Here is a 19426-nt window from a genome sequence, read left to right as displayed (position 1 = left end):
CCCTACTTCTGCACTGAGGTTGCACTAATAGGAGGCATGCATGGTTGTACCTTCCGCTTAAAATAGGGCCACCATCTGTGATGGACTGGCTGATCCTGGGGAGTCTCCCAGTCGATTGCAATGCCCAGTGATGGAGCAGCCATGCTGCTTAGGCAGGCTACCACTTTTCTGGACCCCATGCCATTGCCTCGTTCCTGGCTGCAACCAGCATGGTGCCATGTATATGGAAATGTTGGGGGGTGGGTCGGAGTCTTGGCACACTGCTCCCACCTGCAGGCTCTGCCCCTGCAGCTTCTATTAGCAAGGAATGCATAACTGAGGAGATGGTGCCAGAAGAGAGGGGCAGCATCTGGAGCCACGTGTCCCCTGCCCTCCGACGCCGGGGATCTAGAGGTGCATTGGCCCCCTTCTGGGAGTGGCAAGGGACGGGGGCAGGCAGGGGGCCAAGGTACCACTGACTGGGAGCTGCTGGCAGTGAGTGCTGCCCAGAAGGCTGCTGCTACACACTAATCCCCATCCTTCTCCTGCAACCAGTATCCCATATATATGCCCTGACCCCTTTCCCAGAGCCACCATCCCCTACCTCCTCCTGCACCCCAACCTCCTGCCCCAGCCCTGATCCCCCTCTCAGAGCCACCACCTTGTGCCCCGTGGAAAGGGCTGCAGCCACCTTTCTGGATGTGTCCCTTCAGAACATTTACCTCTTGCTAAATCTGGGATGGAGGAGCATGTGAATCCATATGCCCCCATCCATGCACCACCTAGTAATATGGAGGGTCTTGTGGGATACAGAGGAAATCATAAATCAACCACTCAGAAGCTCTGTTCCTTCATACTGGCTCTATCTTTCTGGGAAAGCCTAATTTTGGCAATGTAGCTCAGATGAACTTCCCCTGTCATGGCTCCCTGTCTCATGGGAGTCACTGGCAAAACTTTCCTTGAGTTCAAAGGCAGAAGAATCTGGTTTTTATAGTGGTTTGTGTTACTGTAGTAGTGAAATCTCTCCACACTGCTCTGCCTCTAGCTAAGCTGTTTAGAACAACAAGAAGTCCTGTGGCACTTTGTAGACTATCAGATATTTTGGAGCATAAGCTTTTGTGGGCAAAGACCCACTTTGTCAGAGCTGTCTAGGTCATTGTTTTTCTTCTGCTGTTATAGATTTTCAAGTAACAGGAATGTAGTAATTGCTACGCTGAATCAGACCAGAGGTCTACCTTGTCAACTATCATGTCTCTGACAGTGGCCTATAAAGTGGGTTCTGAGGACTATGTGGCAATAGACTGGGGATGGACAACCTTTCAAACCAAAGAGACAAACTACGTAAAATTTCAGAACAAATTGTCAACAAAGCCAGTATAAGAATGCCTATTTACATGACTGAAAGTATACAACTTAATTTTATTCATAATTGACATGATTAAGAATATCATAACTTAAATGTATTCACAGAGTCTATTTAATGAGACTTCTCCTGCTGTATCTTTTTGCACATTTGTTTGAAGGTTACATCATAACTGCTCAAATTCAGCTCCATGCACACATTCAGGCTGTCTGTGTCAATCTTGAGTGCAAATTACTTGAAGCCAAACAGTGAAAGTAAGGCCAAGCTGACATTCTGCATGGTGTTGTATGTGACAGGAGATTCTTTCCAAGTTTGCAGAATCAGATTATCATTGTGCTCCAATTTCTTCATGTCAGGCCATTTGTGCAGTTTTACCAATTCTCACGTTGTCGCAGAATCATAGAATCATAGAACACTAGAACTGGAAGGGACCTCAAAAGGTGATCGAGTCCAGTTCCCTGCTTGATGAATATTGATGAATTTTTCCACCTGGATACATGATTCCTTGAGATCTGCTGTTCCAATTCCAAATCGCTGACTGAGATGCCTGGAATGACTGTCCAATCCTGTTCTTCAACGGCTGCTTAATATGGGCAAATCATAAACTTAAAGAGAGCTCTGTGTTTGCAGAAGTCAACAAAATGAGACTTGAATGCCATCAGGAGCTCAGAAACAAACCCAGCAAGCTGCTGCAAATCAAAGCTGTTATTTGGATTTGCTCTTGGATACAAGGATAACAAACATTTGTAATCTTTTGAAATGTGTCAGTCTGCCTGGCTCGATATCTTTGATGAAGACAGCCAATTTTGACTCAAATCCAAGCACTGCTTGCTACAGAGTCAGTACTGTATTTCCTTGCCCTTGCAGTTTAAGGTTCAACTCATTCGATGACCAGTAATGTTGACGAGCTAGTAAAACTTGAGCAACCAGTCACAGTCTGAAAGTTTGGCATGTCTGATACCCTTTATACCCAAAAATGATTTAATCTTGTTAAAGCAGGCAGCAAAATGAGACAAAACTTTGCCATGAGACAACCAGCAAACATTGCTGTGCATTAGTAGGTCAGGGTATTCGGATACTACTTTCTCAAGCAGTGACTGAAATTGATGGTGATTAAAGGGCTTGGGCAAGAATCCAATTGACAGTGCAACCAATCAGTCCCATTGCATTTCTGAGTTTGGTTTCACAAGAGTGCACACAAAGCACAATGCAATGAAAGTTCAAAAGCAGGTGGTAAGAGTCAGGAATCCCCTGTATTTACCAAGTGTCCGTACACACAGACAGAAGCTTATCCAGCAGTATTGCTTTCTTGTTGACAGAGTTCATCACTGTTTTAAGGATGTCTTCACCCTTTGTGTGATTTTTCATTCATAATAATGCAATCATTCCTTTGGGCACAGAATTTTCACAAATACAGTGTCCCAGAATACACAACTGATTACTATCACATATGTCCGTTTTCTCATAAAACCAAACAAGAAACAAGTGGCTGTACTCAAATTTTACATTTGTTCCTTGTCTATTTGATGGGCCATTTTCACAGCTGTGTCGTGAATTGTTTTTGCCGATAATGGCATGTCATGAATTTTCTGTAAGATTTTGTCTTTGTTGTGAAATTCATCAAATAGTTCATGACCAATTTTTAGCACGGGGTCAGCAACCTTTCTGAGGCGGATTTGACCTTTTGACCTCTATGTATGGTCTGAGTGCCAGCAATACTTTAGAAAGTCACTAATAGTCTGACCTACAACATCTTCATGAATAAATCAATTAAGATGCAGAGCTTTGCCCTGTGGAGACTGAGGAACATTACGCTTTAAGGGAATAACAAATGTGGTGAGCTGTTTCTGTGCTACACATGTCTCTGGGTAGATGCAAGTTGCCCATTCCTATAAGGCCAGAGCAGTATTGGTTTGAGCCAGCCTCTTTCCTCCATCCTCGTGGTGAGGGAGACTAGTCACCTTGAGGATTGCTGCTGAGAAAGACCAGCATGTGCTGGGGCAGGGGCAGTGGTGTCCTTTCCTCTCCTCCTGGGGATGCTGCCCCATCACATCTCCTGCTGGTGGCTGGGTGCAGCTAGTATATGATTACCTCCCCTTGAGCCTGGATTGCACTGCCCTGCCCTTTTCTCTCCCCCTCCGAGGGGCCTGCTGCACCTCTCCCGCCGTTAACACTTCCCCCCACAGGTTGCTCCCCACCTTCCCTTGTTGGGGAAGGTGTCTGGGCTCCCATCCTTCTGCTGGCAGGGGGCTGGACCCCTCCTTCCCTGGCCAGGAGACTGGCTCCTTTCCCTCCCTGGAAAAGCTGGGCTGGGGCCCCCTTGGGCGTGGGGTACCGTCTCCCTGGGCTGGGTGCCAGGCTCCCTCCTCCCCAGCACACTGCACGCAGCACACACCTGGAGCCCCTGGCACAGCATGAGGTGCAGAGCCCAGGCATCGGGGTGGGCACTCTCTGGACATCACATACCTCCCACTTGAGACTCTTGTGCACTTCATGCCTTGTTCCTACTGGTGCCTGCCTGTAACTCATCTTCTCAACCCCACTCCCTGTCCTGGGCGCCACTGGCAGGGCAAGGCAAGGCTTAAGGAGCTGCTGGGCCCAGAGTCCTCCCACCTGGCAGGGCTGGCCGTGACCCTTCCCCTAAGGGCAACAGGCCACAGGGCTGAGACAGATGGCGGAAGGGGTCAGCCAGGCCCCACCCCACAGAAAATAACCAGTCGGGGACCCACTGAGCCAGGCCCCACAACCCCCACGGATCCTCTCCCTTGAGCCCAGAGGGTATGCGTCCCCCTCTTGGCCAGGGCTTGGCCAGCCTCTGCCCCGGGCACCATGCATGCCAGTGAGAAATGGCTTGCGTGCTACTCTTGGCAAGTGTGCTGGGTTGCTGACTCCTGGTCTAAGATATTTCTACTGCTTACCCTTTTATCTGCCTCCCGAGCTGAACAGTTCCAGGGCATCTATACACTAATGAGAAGCCAGTCTATATAGCTAGGCTGAAATAGCCACCTCAGTGTAGATGTAGCCAACACTGACAGGAGTTTTTCTGTTCTGGGAACACCACCTCTTTGAACAACATTAACTACATTGACATAAACGCTCTTCCACCGATGTCCAGTATAGCTTCATAGATATGAAATGACTTGTCAATCCCAGACAATCCCTAATCCTACTACCCACTTCACCCACTATTACTCCTGCCCTCTTCCCCATTTTTTACTCTACCTTCTCTAACCTCATTCCTTTCTCCCGCTTTCTTTCATCTGCTTCTTCAGCTGAGCTAAAAACAGAATTAAGTGGTACCACCAAGACAAATGTATAATGAATGCAGCAATCTTATTGTTATCCTCATTCTCCCTTTCCTCCTTTCTCCTTTCTGTATTGTAATGCGTTCTCACTCACTGCATCATGTCTAAAATTAGAGGTATGATCCATCTCCATTTTATGGCCTCTACATACTTGTTCTCTTTTTAGATAGTAACAGTACAGTAACAGAACATACTTGTTCTCTTTATAGATAGCAACAGTAATGAGAACCCACTTTGTCTTGAAGAGCACAGCCAAGGGCTGAGAGCTTTTTCATCTCCAGGATCTATTTAATTCTTTGTCCCTTTGTTGAGACCTTCCAGGAAGGGTACCAACTACTACAATTGGTGGTGGAGGCTTTTATGATATGGACACATCTCAGCAGGAAACCTGATGGACAATACCTCGCTCGTTTCACATAAGCCATTGAATTGCCAGCTGATAAGCAACAACTTCTGGGCAAAAACAACAAGAAGTCCTGACAAAGTGATGAAGTGGGTCTTTGCCCACGAAAGCTTATGCTCCAAAAAATCTGTTAGTCTATAGGTGACACAGGACATCTCGTTGTTTTTGCGGATACAGACTAACCTGGTTACCCCTTTGATAACTTCTGGCCAGTATCAATCTGTTCTCCTCTCCTCCTCCATCTGCTTTTCGAAATTCCATGATGACAGCGAAACATGCTTAAAACACAGAAGAAATTATGCAGTAAATACATTCTTCAAGCACATTGTAAAAAAAAGAGAAAAACAAGGGTTGCAAACATGGTTTGGAGAAGAACCTATGCAAACGAGGCAATAGTTTCACTGCACATGATTTACAAATGGAAAACGACTCCTGAATTTAAAAATCAGGGAGGTACTTTCTGATTCTAGACTCAAAAATTGAAAGACAACAAAGACTGAAGAGACATCAGTGTTACAGATGGGAATTAGATTAAAGAAAAGAGGTAGAATTGGTGTGGGCATATCAGTATTTGAGGTATAGCATCATGTGAATTTTAATAGGAGAGTTTAATCCCAGGATAATCAACCTCATTCTTATCAAGATATAAGGGCAGCTAGTGGGTGAAAAGGACACAGTCTCTTCCATTGTGGAAAAAATGACTACATTTGAAATATTATAGGTTGCATCAAACTAATCCTTTGCCCAGAGCTCTTCAGACATAATAAATCAATGATGTGGCTCTACAAGTATGTCTGAAAACAAAAAGACTATGGGTCATACTCACTGTTGGCATAAACAGGCTCAGATCCACTGAAATCAGTACAATTTATCCATGAATGTCAGTGTTAAATGTGACCCTCTGCTGCTCTGAAGCTAAATTAGAAACAAAGAAATGGAGAGAAAAATGTTTAGAAAGCAACTGAATAATAGGGCAGGAGAAAATATTTCTTTATGAGTTTCTAACAATGAAAAGTAAAAAGGATAGTGATGTGAGACATTTATTGGCACAGATCTGTTTTTAACAACAAAGTATGCCATTAATGTGCCTTGGAAATGAGAATGTTTTCCAGTTAAAACAAGACTAATAATTTCAACACTTGCTGTGGTGTGCACAGAAACTTAAGAAAACATTTTCAACAAGTTATGCTAGTTTTGGAAGCCTCCAGTTTTGGATGCCTAAGCTGAGAGGCTGTAGGACTGATCTTAGGAGGTGTTCAGCTGCAGTTCTTATTGACTTCATTTGGGACACCCCAAGACTGAGCTACCCAAAATCAGTATCCCCTTAAGAAAATTTTAATTTTAGTGTGTGGGCATGTGCTGGGACAGATGTCCTGCTATACCTGTCTAACTTCCAGCATCTTTCAAAAGATTTATGACTGGGGGGAGTTTTCAGACCCTCAGAACCAGTGCTAGTTTCAACAGATTTGGACCCCTTCCACACACAAGGCTCAAAAATCCAATTATTACATTCTGAGATGCAGTCCAAACCAGTAAGAGATTGAGAAATCTATCCCATAACCATAAGTGCCTCACAATGTTTTGCTGCTAGAGCTCTCATTCTGGGCCACTCAAACAGCCTAACACAATGGTTGGCAACTTGCGGGCTACATGTGGAACATTGGGGATCTATGTGTGGTTCACGAGACATTTTGCTTACAATTGCCTATGTGCAGGGATGCCAGATTCCATCTTGGTTATTACAATCTCGCCACCCACTGTGATGGAGGAGGGCCACTCATGCGGCCCCTTTCCAAACCTAGGTTGCCCATCATTGTTCTAACAGCATGTAAATCACACCGGCAGTGTCTGTTCCCTGACCTAGCACCGCTGATCTCAGCAGCCTTTTGGTCACACTCTGGCTTCCACCATCCTTGGTAACTACTTGCAGGGTGGCCTACGCACACTTCCAATCTTAAATTTCCCTCAAAATGTGTGTTCTGCAGTGTCTAGTTTTCTCCTTGGCATTCAGCTATTGGAGGTCCGTAGTCCCTTTAAAGGGACAGTATGCTACTTTTGGTAGAGTTATCCAAACAGTTCATTTTAAACATGCTTGATTAGCTTTGATTAAAAGACCCCCTAAGTTTATTTAACCACAAAGAGAGATTTCAAGTGAGTACAAGGTACAAAAGTCAGAAATGGTTACGTGAGAAATAATGCTAAAACACTTTTTAGTAGCTAAAACTTAAACTAAACGTGGTGCAACCTGACCACAGGTTCCCAGCAACATTGCTGACCAAATTCTCAGGTCAGGAACTCCCCCAAGTCAAAGAGGTGGTTTCTTTGTCTTCTGAGGTAACTGAAAGAGAGATATGGAGAAGCTGAGAGAGAAGCCTTGGAGTATTTTGCCCCTTACTTTTATAGTCTAGTCACCCTTTCAACTACATTTTCCTGAGGTTTACCTCTAGATCAGTGGTCTCCAAACTTTTTTAAGCCCAAGGTCACTTTTTAAATTTAAGAGCAACCCAGCATCTACTGTACACCTTCACCAAGGCCCTGCCACTGTATTCCCCACTCTCTCCATCACTTACTCACCCACATCTCATTAAATCAACAAGAAATGAGAAACATCAACAATTTACGCTTGCTTGCTGGAATGTGTGGACCATGCTGACCGGCTTGACTGAAGATCTTCAGGCCATCAGTGACACCCGAAACACCGCTGTCATCAACGAGGAACTGAAGAGGCTCCGAGTTGATAACGCTGCACTGCAAGAGATGCGACTCGCAGATTCGGGATCTCTAAAGGAAAAGGACTACACCTTCTTCTGGCAGGGTAAAGCCCAAGAAGAACCCAGAGAGCATGGTGTTGGCTTTGCTGTCAGAAACACCCTTCTACAAATGGTGGAATTAGTCACGGGTGGATCAGAAAGACTTCTTCGGATCATGCTTCAAACTTGTGCTGGTCCCGTCCACCTGATCAGCGCTTATGCCCCACCCCTGTACGCCACACCAGAAGTAAAAGACAAGTTCTATGATGTGCTTAGTGCTGCTGTAGCGCAAATACCTGCTCGCGAACAACTGTACATCTTGGGTGACTTCAATGCAAGAGTTGGAGCTGATTGGGCCTCATGGCCTTCCTGCTTAGGACACTTCGGTGTGGGAAAAATGAATGACAATGGACAGCGTCTCCTTGAACTGTGCACATACCACAATCTGTGCATCACAAACACATTCTTCCAAACGAAGCCACAGCACAGAGTGTTGTGGAGACACCCATGCTCGAAGCACTGGCATCAACTAGACGTGGTCATCACTAGGCGTAATAACCTCAAAAACGTCCTTCTGACATGCAGCTATCATAGTGCTGACTGTGATACAGATCACTCGCTAGTTTGCTCCAAGCTCAAGCTGAGACCCAAGAAGCTGTACCGCTCTAAACCTGCTGGAAGGCCCCGCATTGACGCCAGAAAGATGGCAAACTCGGAGAAAGCTGAAAAGTTCAGAGAGATCCTCCAGGAAAATCTGCGCAGCAGCCCTGGGAGTGCCGATGTGACATCCAAATGGCAACATCTGAGGGACGCAGTTTACAACACGGCCTTGTTGGTGTTTGGAAGAAGAGTTAGAAACATGAATGACTGGTTCGAAGCTAACTCCGAAGAGATGATTCCAGTCATTGAAAAGAACTGCACTGCACTCCTGGAGTACAAATGCTCACCGAGACAGAGTACCCAGCAAGCACTTAGAGCGGCCAGAAGAACAGTACAGCAGACAGTCAGGCACTGTGCCAACAACCACTGGCTCCAGCTATGCAGCAGCATCCAGACCTGTGCTGACTTTGGTAATCTCAGAGGAATGTACGAGGGTATGAAGAAGGCATTAGGACCCACCCAGAACAAGATGGCACCTCTGAAATCCAAATCTGGTGAAGTCATCGTTGACAAAGCCAAACAGATGGAGCTCTGGGTTGAGCACTACTCCGAGCTGTACTCATGCGAGAACATTGTGGTTGACGCAGCCCTCGATGCCGTCGAGCTCCTAGCAGTAATGGATGAACTGGATCAGGAACCGACTGTGGATGAACTGAAGAGAGCCATCGACAGCATTGCAGCAGGAAAGGCCCCTGGTCAGGATGGTATACCACCAGAGGTAATCAAGTGTGCCGCGGACACACTCCTGGAACCCCTACATGAGCTGCTGTGCCTGTGCTGGAAAGAGGGTGAGGTTCCACAGGATATGCGCGACGCTGACATTGTAACCTTGTATAAGAACAAAGGAGACAGAAGCGACTGCAACAACTGCTGTGGAATCTCCCTCCTAAGCGTCACTGGTAAACTGTTTGCTCGCGTCATCCTTGGCAGACTCCAGAAGATTGCTGAGAGGGTGTACCCCAAATCGCAGTGCGGATTCCGCACAGAGAGGTCTACCGTTGACATGGTCTTCTCTCTAAGGCAGCTGCAGGAGAAGTGCAGGGAGCAGAGGAAGCCACTCTACATAGCCTTCATCGACCTGACCAAGGTCTTTGACTTGGTCAGCACGGATGGTCTGTTCAAACTGCTCCGCAAGATAGGCTGTCCTCCACGGTTACTCAAGATGATCCAGTCGTTCCACGAAGACATGAGAGGAACCATCCAATATGACGGCGCATTATCGGATGCTTTCAGAATCAGGAGCGGTGTCAAACAAGAATGCGTGCTTGCTCTGACATTGTTCGGGATCTTCTTTGCACTCCTCCTGAAGCATGCCTTTGGATCTTCAACAGAGCGCATCTTGCTGCACACAAGATCTGATGGGAAACTGTTTAATCTTGCAAGGCTGAAAGCTAAGTCTAAGGTGCGGGAAGTCCTCATCAGAGACATGCTGTTTGCAGACGATACTGCGGTAGTGTCTCACACAGACCAGCTTCAAAAACTGCTGGATCAGTTCTCCAAAGCGTGCAAGGACTTTGGGCTTACCATCAGCCTAAAGAAGACAAACATACTTGGTCACGATGTTGCTGAATCCCCATCAATCAGCATTGACAACTATACGTTAGAGGTCGTCCATGAGTTCGTTTACCTCGGGTCCACCATCACTGACACCCTGTAGTTGGACACTGAGCTAAATAGGAGGATCAGAAAAGCGGCCACAACTCTGTCCAGACTCAGCAAGAGAGTGTGGAATAACAACAAGCTGTACACTCACACCAAAATGCAAGTCTACAGAGCCTGCATCCTCAGCACCCTCCTTTATGGCAGCGAGACTTGGACCTTGTATGCCCGCCAGGAAAAGAGGCTGAAGGTCTTCCACTTGTGCTGCCTCAGGCGCATCCTTGGAATATCATGGAAGGACAGAGTGACCAACACCGTCGTCCTCGAGCAAGCTGGAATCCCAACCGTGCACACCCTCCTCAGGCAGCGTCGGCTCCGCTGGCTTGGCCACGTCCACAGGATGAATGATGGAAGGATTCCAAAAGACATCCTGTATGGTGAGCTAGCCTCTGGCAAAAGACCTCCTGGATGCCCCCAGTTGCGCTACAAAGATGTCTGCAAGAGACCTCAGAGAGGTAGACATCGAGATGGACAACTGGGAAGAACTAGCAGACGACCGCAGCAGATGGAGGCAGGGGTTACACAAGGGCCTTCAGAATGGCGAGATGAGGATCAGACAGCTAGCAGAGGAGAAGCGAGCGCACAGAAAGCACACTAAGGACTTTCCAGACACCCACCACATCTGCAAGAGATGCAGCAAGGACTGTCACTCTCATGTGGGTCTTCATAGTCACAGTAGACGCTGTAAATGAAGTCCTCAATTGAAACTATAAAGGGCGCCATCCATAGTCTATGCAGACTGAAGGATGCCTACTACTACTTCTAAGCTCTGGACTGAGGACAAGGGGTCATGTGCAGAAGGGAGAGAGGGATGCAAACTCTAGGTGGGAATTTGGATCCAGGAGGGGACTGCAGGCTGGGGCAGAGTGTTGAAGTGCAGGAAGAATTGTGGTGCTGGCTCTGGAGGGCAGGGCTACCCTGTGCAGGAAGAGTACAAGGTGCTGGCTCTGGGAGGTGGGCTCTAGGCTGGGGTAGAGTGCTTGGGTGCTGGGAGGGGAGGCTCTGAGAGGGCGTAGGACTTGGGTACATGTGTGAGGTGTAGGCTCTGGCTGGCAGGTGCAGCAGGGCTCAGACAGGCTGCCTGCATAATGTGGCTCCATGCTGCTTGCAGAAGCAGCCAGCTGCTGGAAGAAGCTTTGCAGCCCCTGGCAGCTGGGGAGAAGTGGCTCTGCACGCTACCAGCCACTGTCCCCAGCATTCTTCTTGCAGCTGTGGGTGCAGCACTTGTGGGTGCAGGTAGCTTGCAGAGACACCTTCCCTCTTTCCCCTGAAGGGCGCACACAGATGTGCCAGCAGCCTCTACCAACTGGGAGTGGCGTGGGGGGCCACAGTATGCAAGCAGCCTGTGTGAGACCTGATGCACTGTTGCACTTTTAAAGGCCTGGAGATTGTGATCAAATGGCTAAGGCTGCAAGATCAACTGTTTATTGCAATGGAGGGATTTGTGGCAACTGCTCAAGATAAAGTTCCTTCCACCTATGAGCACTGCAATATGGACTCTTGTGGTGAAAGAGCTTAGATGTGGCAGTTTGCTAAAATGGAGAGCCATACATTCCCCCTCTCCTTCCTTGCCAAGGAATGGCCATTTGATCTGTGATTGGCTGATTAATTTTGATGACACCTGTCTAGAGGCATCAACTTTTCCTTTATCTTTGACAAACCAATTTAACCATTCCTCAGACTTGTCTGGTAAATGTATTATTTTCATAATTTTAGCTTATGTTCAGAACTCTTACTATTCTTTTCATACATACATTACGCAAGAATATTGATGATCAATGTTATTGGTTTTTACATGAGAATTCACAAGATGTATTTTACAAAATAATTGTTATTACCGTAGTGTGTAGGATGTGAATTCAGGGGTGCTTTTGGTCAAGCCAGTGTTCAGTCTTATTCCTCCATTCGTCTCAAATTGCTCTGCCATTCCAATTACGGGGATCCAGGATTGAACTAGGATAGCACTGCAGTGGATACATAAGCCCAGGTGAAGGCCCAGATGGGGAAGGCAGGTCCTAGACCCACCCCTTCTGCAATCTCACCCATTCCCCTCCTCTTCCATGGACCCAAACCCAGTCCTCATCCCAGATTATGTGTGACCCAGTGCCTGACCATCTGCAGATCCCCTAGAGATCCCCACCCCAGACGGTAGTGTAGCCACGTCCTTCCTGGCAGGCTACACCAGCAATTCTGAGTTTCTCCTTCTGCGTGCCAACATTCTACCCCAGCCTTTCATTTACTTGCTAGATACAGGGGTGGGGAACTCCTGGGTCATGGTCCAGATATGGATTGTGGCTTGCCTGGATCCAGACCTCAAGACTCAGGGCTCTCCTCCCCGGCATCCAGCCCGTGGCAGAGTGGGGGGTGGGGAACTCTGAGCCAAATGGGCATTTCTTCCCACCCAGACTCTCACCACTGTCCTGTACCCCCTCATCAGACCCCCACCCCAGTCTGCTTCTTCACCCCACTCCTGCTCAGACCATCCACCCCAGCCCACTCCTGCCTCCTCCCTCCCACTCAGATCCCACACCCTAAGTTCACTTGCTGGCAGCCTTTTCCCATACTGAACACCTCATTTCTGGCCCCACCCGAGTGCAGAGGGGCCTACAAAATGTGCTAACCCAGGGCCCCTTAGGATCTGGGGCTAATGCATGAGGGGAAAGTCTCCTTTTTAATTTTTGTCAGTTGGGGACCAAATCAGTGAGGGTTTTTTTTTAATTTGTTGTTTTGTTTTGCTTTTCACTTGTGTGGCCCCTGACTGACTTGTCAATGGGTCAGTGGTCCCCAGCCAACAGAATTCTCATGATGATTTATTATGGAGTTGGGAACTTGGGAATGTGTTGAGAAGTGGTTAGTATATTTACAGAAAGAATTCAGGAGACTGGCTCCAGTGAACCATCTGGGTCAAATCCTTTAATGGGCAATCTTCTCTTATACCCTTATATTCTGATTGCTCCATCTGCATCTTGTTAGATGGGTCCTCTTCTTTCTCTCCTCCACTTTCAATGCGAGTTCCAAAGAATTCCATCCTTTATCCCTTTATCTTACTCTTCTAAAGAAGAACCCAAGAGGCTCACGAGCATGAATCTCATCCAATTGTTTAAATGCTCTTGAAAATACCACTCCCTTTGCTTTTAGGGTGCCCTTATCTTCTCACAACGTATTAAGTACTAGTTTTATGAATAATTAACAAACAGTGACATTTCCAGATTTCAGGGAAACACAGTGCTGTGCTCATACTGTTTATAATGGGATATAGGAAGGCATGGGAGATATTTGCTTTACTTTTCACCACTGCAGTGTTTTCCACTAAAGTTTCTCTTTGTCATTTGTAAAACAGGTATCAAAACAAAAATTAAGTCAAATGTTCTTACAACAAATTTGTAAAATACAATCACAGTTATAATAGGGCATATGGAAAATAACATGCTCTTCTTTTGGTGAACTGAGCCAGTGACTGATGTCAGGAAGTGTCTTCTTTGAAGGCTGCAAAGGAGCTTCTGCTTTATTCAGAATCAGTTTGTCATACAAGTATTGTGATTCCCTAATATGCCACATAATCTACAGGGCAAAAGAGAGCTACCATTGGCCTTAATAAGAGGTCTATTTGTGTGTGCATGCACTTGTGTGCAAGATCACCGTACCCAATCGTTGTGTGCACATGCTTGTGTGCAAATCAAGCCCCTGCAACCTCAAGTATTCTTAAAACAAAAAACAGGCAAGTAGCACTTTAAAGACTAACAAAATTATTAGGGCTACATCTACACTAGCCCAAAACTTCAAAATGGCCATGCTAATGGCCATTTCACAGTTTACTAATGAAGCACTGAAATACATATTCAGCGTCTCATTAGAATGCGGGCAGCCGCAGCACTTCAAAATTGCCACAACTCACCGCCGTGTGGCTTGTCCAGACGGGGCTCCTTTTCGAAAGGACCCCAGGAACTTCAAAATCCCCTTATTCCTATCTGCTGAATAGGAAGGGAGAGGTCAAGAATTAGATTAAGCCAAGTATGCAAACAAGACCCTATAATGACCCAGAAAATTCCCATCCTGGTTCAAACCCATGTTAATGTGTCAAATCTGAATATAAAAGAGAGTTCATCAGCCTCTCTTTCAAGTGTGGTGTGAAAATTCCTCTTCAGTTAAAACACAAACTCCCCCCACCCGCACCCCTACTCTCTGATTTGCTCACCTTGATACTTTTTTTTTTCTGATTTGTCCACCCTGATTACTGTTTTTGGTTCTCTGTGCCTTAAATATTGAGTCTGTTCTGGTCTGGCTATGGTCTGAAGAAGTGGGTCTGTCCCACCAAAGCTCACCTAATAAATCATTTTGTTAGTTTTTGAAGTGCTACTTGACTGCTTTTTTGTTTTGATAGTATATAGACTAGCACGGCTCCCTCTCTGTTACTATTCAAGTATTCTTGTGCAGGCATAAGCTCGAGCTTGCGTGCCGCATGGTCAGTGACTGGGCGGCAGAACTGGAAAGGTGGCCTGGGCCCCACGTGCTTCTGCTGTACCTTTAATTGCTAAATGAGATGTCCTCCCATGCTTCCCCCAGCAGCCCTCATGGGCGACTCCAAGCAGGCAGGCTTTAAAGGACGCAGCACACACCAGCAGCAGACCCACAATCAATCCTTCACCGCGGCCTGTGCGCGCGCGCGCACCGCGCAAGAGAATGGAATCACGTAAGGTCGCCCACGCCGAGCCGGCCAGCGGAACTAGCCCTGCCCCTTTGTCTCCGTGGAATCTAGGAGGGGCCCTGAAGCAGCTGTCGCGGGATAATTACATCACCCGTCCTCCGCAGTCGCAACCGTCGTCGTATTTAGGTGCCCATTAGGTGCACAAAAGGCGTCCGTGAAGCTAGACTAGCCCCCTCTCCTTCCCATACCTCGGGCCTCACTCACTGCTGAAACTGCGGCTCCCTCGCCTTTGCCCTCCCCGCGTGAGGCCTATGGGGAGGGAAAGCGGACAGGCACTGCGGAGGGCAGGCAGCCGCGCGGGGCCGTTGGAAGCTGTGTTTGGGGGAGGAGTTTCCTCAGGGCCGGCCCCTTGCCCGGGTGGCTCGGGGCTGACGGTTGAAGCGCTGGGGCCCTGCTGAGCTCTCGGAGTCTTACGCTCGGCCGCGTCAGGCGGTTCTCACCCCCCACCTCTGCGGGAGCCATGGAGCTGCCCCGCGTCCACCGGTGTCTCCAAGTGAGTGAGGCGGGAGGCGGCGCCTGGGCAGCCGGCGGGATGGGGATACCGGCGCCGCGCGCTGCCTGTGAAGCTGCAGGTGCCGCCTCTGTGTGGCCCTGACGAGCTCTCCCCGCTGCTCCTCTCAGGCCGAGCGGCCCCTTGTGCCTGCGTCCCCGGCCCAGGCTGCCCCGCGGGTCGGACTGGCGGGTCGCCTTCAGTTTGTTTCCTTCCTGCGCTGTGCAAATTGGTGGCTTTCACTGTCCCCTCTCCCGCCCCTTGGGCTCAGCGATTTAATGAGCCCTGCTTGGGACTCTGATGGCGAGGCGGGGCTTCGAAGCCCGCTTAGGGAAATGTGAGCGTAAGCCACAGAAATTCGGGGGTGGGGAGGGTCTCAGCGGAAGGTGTATTATTAGTTGGTACTGCAATTTGAATATCTCTTATCTGGCACCCTTGGGACTGGACCAGTGCTGGACGAGAGAATTTGCTGGACCATAGTAAGTTAGTATTATCTAGAAGCATTGCCAACAGCTTCCATTGCGTGCTCAGCTCTTAGAAAAGGTTTTGGGGTAAATTACAGCTAAATAACAATACAGAACACTGCGAGCCAAGACTTTTGGCTGGATACTTGGCCAAAGCCATAAGTGGTCTTTTGACTAATTAAAATCATGCTGGACTATGGCTATGGCCTGATGGGAGCTTTCAGGTTTAGAGAAGTTCAACCTTTTTTATTTGTTCCCTGTCCCAATTAACCCGATTGCAGCTGATATACAATATGCACTACATTAGCTGCATTTCCAATAACACATTAAGCCTAGATATCTACTTAAGGACCAAACCCAGGAAGTATGAATAAATTCCTCTTTACTCAAATAAATCAGTAGTGAAACACATGCCTAACTTGGTCTCAGGCTTAAGTGAGATTATTTCCATGGTAAAGGTAGAATTGCAATTTTTTGAAAAACCAGGCTCTTAATTCAAATCATGCAGTTGGCTCTAGAGGGGTCAGCTTCCATGAATGTGACTAGGACCTGGCTTTAAAATAAAAAGGAGATGAACACATTAATCACTCACAGTGACTGCTAAGCATATAAATGGTTAAGCAATTCCTTTTGTTTTCATTGTGTTTTTTTAGCTCTTGGATGTTTCCAATATCTTAAATTGCTCTCTTGCTGATTAGAAAATGAAGCATATGCTGCTGTTTAGAGTATCTGAACATAGCCTTCCTAATGTCTAGTTGTCACTATTTTGGTTTACAATATCCTAATTCAGATCTCTTTTCCCCCATTTGAAGTTCACTTTTTATTTTTTAAACTTTATTATAATAAACATATGAACCTGATCCTGCAAACATTTACAGTATATATGTAATGTTACTTGCTTGAGTAACCAGGTTGATTTTACGTGTAAAAATAATCAGAGTTTACAGAAATAAGTTTAATCATATTAGGATAGTTGGCTGGGCATAGTGCTGCAGAAAATAATCTTGGGGGAATAGTGGATCACACATTGAAAATGATTCAGCAGTGCAAAGCTGTTGCTAAAAAGGTAAATGTCATTTTGGGACATCATAACAGGAAGGCCCATGTACAAGTCAGTAAACGTTCGTGGCTGGTAGCCCTGGGATCAGAAGGTTGCTAGATATTCAAATATTTTGGATAACAGAGAGGTATACCTAGCAATGTATAACACTAAAGAAAACAAGATTAAATATTCAAAAATGTATGCAGAGTACTTTATTTACCAACAACAGAAGTATTTCCACACAGTAAACGTATACTATAGTTGCTGTGTTTGTATTTTCACGATACTGTACTTATGGAAAATGTAACTAAAATTTACTTATGGTTAAGATGCTGGTTATTTGAGAGTTCCAGATGATAAAATACTGGATATGAGAGTTTCCAGTATTATCTGCAACAGGAATGCCATGTTTAAAATGGTACATAACTGTTCTGCTCTGCTTGACATTGATAAGACCTTAGCCAGAGTACTATGTCTGGTTTGGGATACTACATTTAAAAAAAGATGGGAACAAATTAGGACTCCAGAGGGAGCAAAAAAAAGTTAGAGACTTGGAAAACATGACCAATGAGGAAAGTTTGAAAGAATGCGTCATGTTTGGCTAGAGAGAAATCTGAGGGCATGGACATAGTCTTCAAGTATATAAAACATGACAATGAAGAGGATGTTGATTAAGTCATCTCTATGTCCAATGAATATAGGGTGAGAGAACCTTTTTGTACCAAGGGAGATTTGTGTTATCTACGAAAAACATTTCCTAATTATAAAGATAGTTAAGCAGTGGAATAAGGTACTTTAAAGAGGTAAAAACTATATAAACATGTAGGCCACGTTTGTACTAGCTGACTATTTTGAAGTAGCTGGCCCAACTTCGAAATAGCGTGCAGGACGTCTACACAAGCTGTGCGCTACTTCAAAGTTGAAATCGACATTAGGCGGTGAGACGTTGAAATAGCTATCCCCATCAGAAGATGGGAATAGCGCCCTACTTTGACGTTTAACGTTGAAGTAGGGCGTGTGTAGAAGATCCGTATCCAGCTACTTCGAAATAGTAGGGTCCTCTGTGGCGGCCATCAGCTGAGGTGATAAGATGTGCTGTGCAGCCCCTGATGGGCTCTATGGTTGCCACGCACAGCGGCTCTTAAAGCACCAGGGACCCAGATATCCTGTGGCAGGAATCTGAGAGTGTGCAGGCAGCAGCACACACACGTGCTCACCCTGCACTCCCTCCAGCGGCCCCAGTCCACCACCCAGCACCCATGGCAGCCAGCCCGCCCCCTGAGTGCCCCTAGGACACACCCCCCCAAGGGGTCCCAGGGCTCTGAGTCATCCAGCTGTGGGGGTGGGGGGAACAGGTGGTGGAGCCCCTCCTGGACGGATGCTGAGTTCCAAGACCTGCTGGGGCTCTGGGGCGAGGAGGAGGTGCTACAGGTAATGGGGAGCAAGCAGTGGAATGCAGAAGCGTTTGCCTGGCTGGCCGAGGGCCTGGCCGCTCAAGGTCACCCTGCCTGCACTCCTGACCACGTCAGGAGTAAAGTCAAGGAGCTGTGGCAGGGTTACGCCCGGTCCCAAGATGCAGCCAGACAGTCTGGGGCCTCCCCCACTGCTTGCCCCTATTACAGGGAGCTCAGGGAAATCCTGGGTCCCCTGTATACCTCCTCTTCCCCCCCCCCGGCCACTCTTGATACCATGGCTGAGAAGCCCCAGGGCCCCCCGGAGGAGCCCACCACTGGGACGGCAGAGGAGGCATCCAGAAACAGGGAGCTCTTCATTGACCTCCCCTCCTGCAGCTCCAGTAGGGTGTCTGCCTGACGGGTGTCCCCCTATCGTGGGAGTGGACCATCAGGTATGTATCCCACAGGGCACACGCCCCCGGGTTACGAGGTGGGGGCAAGGGACATGACTAGGGTATCACCACACCTGCAGCTGACCTCGGCCCACCATGGCCCCGGGACAGCAGCATGGCCCCCAGGACCCCTCAGCATCCGGCCCCATGGACAGTACCACACCCCATCCCCTGGGGATGGCGGCGGTTTGAACCCCCAAAGGGGGCCACCCACAGGGACACCACGCCCATGGCTGGGGGACAGGGGATGGGGACCCAGTGGTGGGGCATGGGCCACGGGCCAGGGCCCAGTACTAATGGCTGTCCTCTCTCTTCCCTGCTCTTTCCGCAGCCGCACCATCTGAGGGCCATGACAGCACTGCGATGTCCATGGTGCCAGACAGACCTCCGGGGATGTCACACTGCAGCAGCCAGCCAGCCAGAGCAGGGACCAGCACTGGGATGAGCCCGCCACCGCCTCTAGCTGGTGGCGCAGGCCAGAGTTCCTGCAAGTGTGGGCGTCGTGGGTGCTGCTAGGCCAGCCAACTATATGTCCTGGAAGCAGCCCCGGCTGTCCACCGTGGCCTGGAGGACCACAGGGGGGAGCTCTTCCTGTTCAGGAAGCGTCCTCTGTTGTGGTCCGAGGAGTGGATGGAGATGTAGGTCCTGTCCAGTGCCCCAAAGCAGTTGGGGAACTCCATGCTAGCAAACCCTGCAATGGCTGCATCCAGGTCCCCAAGCTTCATGAACCTGTGGAGCAGCAGGGCATTCAGCGGACGGA

At 47.9% G+C, this 19426-nt stretch overlaps 2 protein-coding genes and 1 long non-coding RNA gene across 6 annotated transcripts in view; 2 read left to right on the top strand and 1 right to left on the bottom strand.

Annotated features, from left to right (window-relative positions):
- Window positions 1–19426, top strand: part of LOC142009417 (uncharacterized) — a 42893-nt gene that overhangs the window by 6915 nt on the left and 16552 nt on the right. The window lies entirely within an intron of this gene.
- On the bottom strand, window positions 767–15113 carry LOC142009418 (uncharacterized). 3 transcript variants are annotated; one of them, XR_012644464.1, is made up of 5 exons: window positions 14642–15113; window positions 11958–12083; window positions 7296–7388; window positions 5877–5965; window positions 767–5328 (listed from the first exon to the last, which is right to left on the bottom strand). It is a non-coding gene; the product is annotated as an uncharacterized LOC142009418 (long non-coding RNA). The 3 variants fall into 3 exon arrangements; XR_012644465.1 differs by having other exon boundaries at window positions 7327–7388; XR_012644463.1 differs by lacking the exon at window positions 7296–7388.
- MPPE1 (metallophosphoesterase 1) overlaps window positions 15186–19426 on the top strand; it is a 43673-nt gene continuing 39432 nt past the window's right edge. Inside the window, exon 1 of one of the 2 annotated variants that reach the window (XM_074987469.1) lies at window positions 15186–15317. The gene's annotated coding sequence lies outside the window, so the exon portion shown is untranslated. The remainder of the gene's footprint in view (window positions 15318–19426) is intronic. The other variant, XM_074987466.1, reaches the window with a different exon arrangement.

Source organism: Carettochelys insculpta, chromosome 2, assembly GCF_033958435.1.
Source record: "Carettochelys insculpta isolate YL-2023 chromosome 2, ASM3395843v1, whole genome shotgun sequence".
NCBI classification, from domain to species: Eukaryota; Metazoa; Chordata; order Testudines; family Carettochelyidae; genus Carettochelys; species Carettochelys insculpta.
Note: the sequence above shows the minus strand (reverse complement) of the source record. Positions and strands in the feature narration are given on the sequence as shown.